At 42.5% G+C, this 3767-nt stretch overlaps 1 long non-coding RNA gene across 1 annotated transcript; it reads right to left on the bottom strand.

Moving 5' to 3' along the window:
* Positions 1 to 1205: 1205 nt before the first annotated feature.
* On the bottom strand, positions 1206 to 3235 carry LOC112271864. The gene is made up of 2 exons (XR_002965362.1): positions 2231 to 3235; positions 1206 to 1947 (listed from the first exon to the last, which is right to left on the bottom strand). It is a non-coding gene; the product is annotated as an uncharacterized LOC112271864 (long non-coding RNA).
* Positions 3236 to 3767: the final 532 nt, after the last annotated feature.

Here is a 3767-nt window from a genome sequence, read left to right as displayed (position 1 = left end):
AGAAGTAGAAGCCCATGCATGCACAGCACGGGGCCAGAAAATCCTGTATTGATGCTGCCGTGCAAGGTACTACAACTACAAGCATTTGTATATACTGGTTTCTCCGAAACAAAGCATTGTATACGTACTGGCGTTCTCCATTCCTTGGATAACATATTTAATCCCTTGACACACTTCGCTCACATTGTGTTTGAGCCTCTGGCGTGCAAGTTGCTTTTGTGATGCAAAACGTCGACAGATTTCGTTTTGGCGTTCAGAGTTGATGTCCTGTGGGTGGGTCCAAGTAGATGGGATTCTTGTCAGAAAGCTCAAAGCTAATTTTATGTCCATCTATCTCTGTTTCCTTCTCGTGATATTGCATTTTGTCATGCTGACTACAGTACTTTTGTAACTTTCCATTGCTAGAGTTCAGCATTTCATTAGCACTCCAGCCGTCTCATATTAAATGATTTTGTATTAGATGTATCTAGACGTTTTATAACCATAGATACATCAATATTTGGACAAATTTGAGTCATTTAATATGGGAATTTGTCCAAATATTGATGTATCTATGCCTATAAAACGTCTAAATACATCTAATACAAAGTCACTTAATATGCGACGGAAGGAGTATGATGTTAAGAGAAAACTAGCAGTATTCTGCTATATATAATAATTTTTGATATCAGGTTTTGGGAGCCTTTTTAGAAAAGGAACTCACGGCTCTCCAGGCCGGGCCTCGTTTGCTGTGAGGCACACACTGGTGAGCAATCTTATTTTTGAACCTGAGCTTCATGGACTAATATTGGAAGGTACAATTCCTTCTAGAAGAAATTAGTATCTCATCATGCACATTCAATCAGCAAATCCCTAGAAGAAAAGGAAGTTAATTGTCCCGCTGATGCCACACATCATTTATCCACCAATATATATTCATTTGAACTTCTATGCTAACACATTTTTTACTCTAACGAATAACATTTTTAGGCTAATCTATAACGAATTATCATGCATGCATGTACAATGGTAAGCACAAGCATATACTATAACACTAAATCGTATTCAATCCAACAATATATATGTTATAAGGGCGGAAAGTCTTACAGAACCTACACATGAGATTAATGGGGAATAAAATCGAACAATGCCTCATGCTCTAGTACCAACACCACCCCACCTATGACCTAACAAACTCAAGCAGCTCGATCACTGAAAAAAGAAACTTATTCAATTGCTTGAGTATTTATGCTCAAGCCATCCTTGAACTTGCATAACATGACACATGTCCAGGAAAAAGGTGGCTATATATATACTACAATGTTACTCCATGAATCTTAAAAAGAAGAGTTTAAAAATGAGTGCATTGTGCTTGTCTTCTTGTGTGAACGTTTTGCTCCGAGCAGAGCATCCACCCAAGCTGCCTTTCTTTCTGTCATGGACACCACTACATTGGCACAATCTCTTTACTTTCTCAGACTACATGCATGCATGTCATCTCATGAACCTGGGTCAAAACGGTCAAAGTCAATTGTCAACTCACCACCCCATGCCTTTTTCCCCCTCGCCACATGGAATATGCAAAAGAAAGGGAAGAGATGGAGTCTTTTCATGGCCAGAGCATCTGATTCTCCACGCAAACTCAATGCCACTTGAATCCGTTTGCATGCTCGCCGGCCCACAGCTGCATGCAACGTGTGCTTGTTGTTTCTCCAGCCTATAACAAAGAAAGAAAGAAAAAGTAAAGCACTCTCTGAGAAGTAAATCGGACTGACTTACGTAAAAGCCTCAATAAGGGAAGGATCTTCTGATGTGCCTTTGAACATGCATGAGATGAGATCGAATCATGCTTCAGCCGTGCCTGCACAGGCTTGATGAAGATTCTCCCGTGCTGACAGTGTCCTGTACGTATGTGTTCCTCTGGAACGGAGGCATGTCATCAAAGCTCAGGATCTAAGCATTTAGATGCTGCATGCATGCAGAAAATGCAGAGATCTTCAGTCTTCAGAAGAGGATGATGTGTACATTAATGCACGCAGCAGAGAGGTGTCCCTCCAGAAGATCTATGCAGACTGCATATTAATAAAAAAAAACAAGTCCGAAGCAGAGGAGATCCTCTCCTTTAAAAGAAGGTGTGACCAGGATTGCTGCAACCCCGGCCCCTATTGGATTCTCTCTGGTTCCACACGCAATTATGGCCCCATGATTTCGCTTCCCGACGACGCAGCTACAGTATCCTACAAGTGCTTACCAGTAATTCTTTCCCTTGTTTATGTCAACATGGGCTCAATATTTGCCTTGCTCTTGTCACGAGGCGGATCTATCTCGGCTGGGTCGTTCTTTCTTTTCCTGTGCTCTGCCATGCCGATGCAGCCACGCCATGCACGGCACGCAACGTTCCCATCAACAAAAGTCATAGGCCTTGTATTTTGTACGGATGAAAAGGAGTACTCCATCCGGACTCCGTACAACAAAAAAATATTTCAAGTTTATCAAAAATTAGATGTATGTAAACATGAGTAATATATAGATGCATTCAAATTTGGTCAAAGTTGAGATATAGTTTGTTGGACCGAGGGAGTACATAACTCAAGGAGACATCGAAATTACCCACGGGCGCGCCACGTCCGAGTAAGGGACTCAGATTTATGGAGTTCGTTCAGAGAAGAGTACATTTTCTCAGTCCATTTCACTTGTCAGGATCCAGTTTACAGCACAGAAAAGCTGAAACAGTGTAGTGCTGTTACCTTGTTACCGTAATCAAAACACTTCTCCTCTCTCGGAAATCTCGGCTTTATTGCATGGAACACGGGAACCCCAAGAGGCCAAGATTACACCTCCTGCTTTCTGCAAGATAAGTAATTTGATAACAAAAAGGGGACGGAGAAGAGAGAGAGATACCGGGTGGCATGCACTGCCATTGGGCAAGGCAGAATCAATCACGCTCCTAAGATAACCAAGGGAGAAAAAGGCATTGGCTTAGGCAGAATCTTGCAGAAAGCACAGTGCCCCGGACTGACTGGCACCGGAAGTTTGCGGTCGACTTTATCCGGAGCAAGCGAGATCGTATCGTCGCTTGCCTTTTGCTTGTGCGTATGGATCGCACGAGGTTTTTAGTAGTATAGCAGCTAGCTTGATTCGATTCTCTGCGACTCCCCGAGTTGATCGGTTTGTTTAGGCAAGGGGGGAGAAAAGTGAGCTCTCCCTTGGGCTGGCTTTTAAGATTTGCTTCTTTCCACAGGAGCACGAGAACCGATGCAACTCCTGGGAAAAATATATTCGGAGTATGGAGTGATCACAGCTAGCTGGAGTAGTTTGTAAACAAGCAAATCTTTGTACCTTTTTTTAGTGCATGAGTGATGAGTGACTTGACCTGTGATGATCGTGATCCAAATCCCGGGAATCGGGTTGTTGAGTTTGTGGGATGAGAAGGTGACTACCGGCCCATTAACTATCATGAGATGGGGATCGGCCCAGTAGCTTAGGTTCTGTAGAAGCCCAGCAGCCTAGGGAGAAGGCTATGGCCCACAATTGATTACGTAGAATTAGTGGGCTTATTTGTGGGCTTTTGAACTAGTGCTCAGTGGGCTTGTTTTTCATCTATAATTAAGCCTCACCGAGAGATTCAGCTTCACGAGTACCAGTACTTTCCTCTAAAAAAAATACCAGTACTCCCTAAAAAAGAATAGTTCATCCGTCTTAAAATAAGTGACGTGGATTTGTATAATTTTTCGAAATGGAGGGAGTAGTACTTTCCCTAAAAAACTAGTATTTTTTTTACCACGCTT

This window comes from Brachypodium distachyon, chromosome 3 (assembly GCF_000005505.3).
Source record: "Brachypodium distachyon strain Bd21 chromosome 3, Brachypodium_distachyon_v3.0, whole genome shotgun sequence".
Lineage (NCBI taxonomy): Eukaryota > Viridiplantae > Streptophyta > Magnoliopsida > Poales > Poaceae > Brachypodium > Brachypodium distachyon.
The sequence above is the reverse complement of the archived record's forward strand: the minus strand, read 5'-3'. Positions and strand labels throughout refer to the sequence as shown.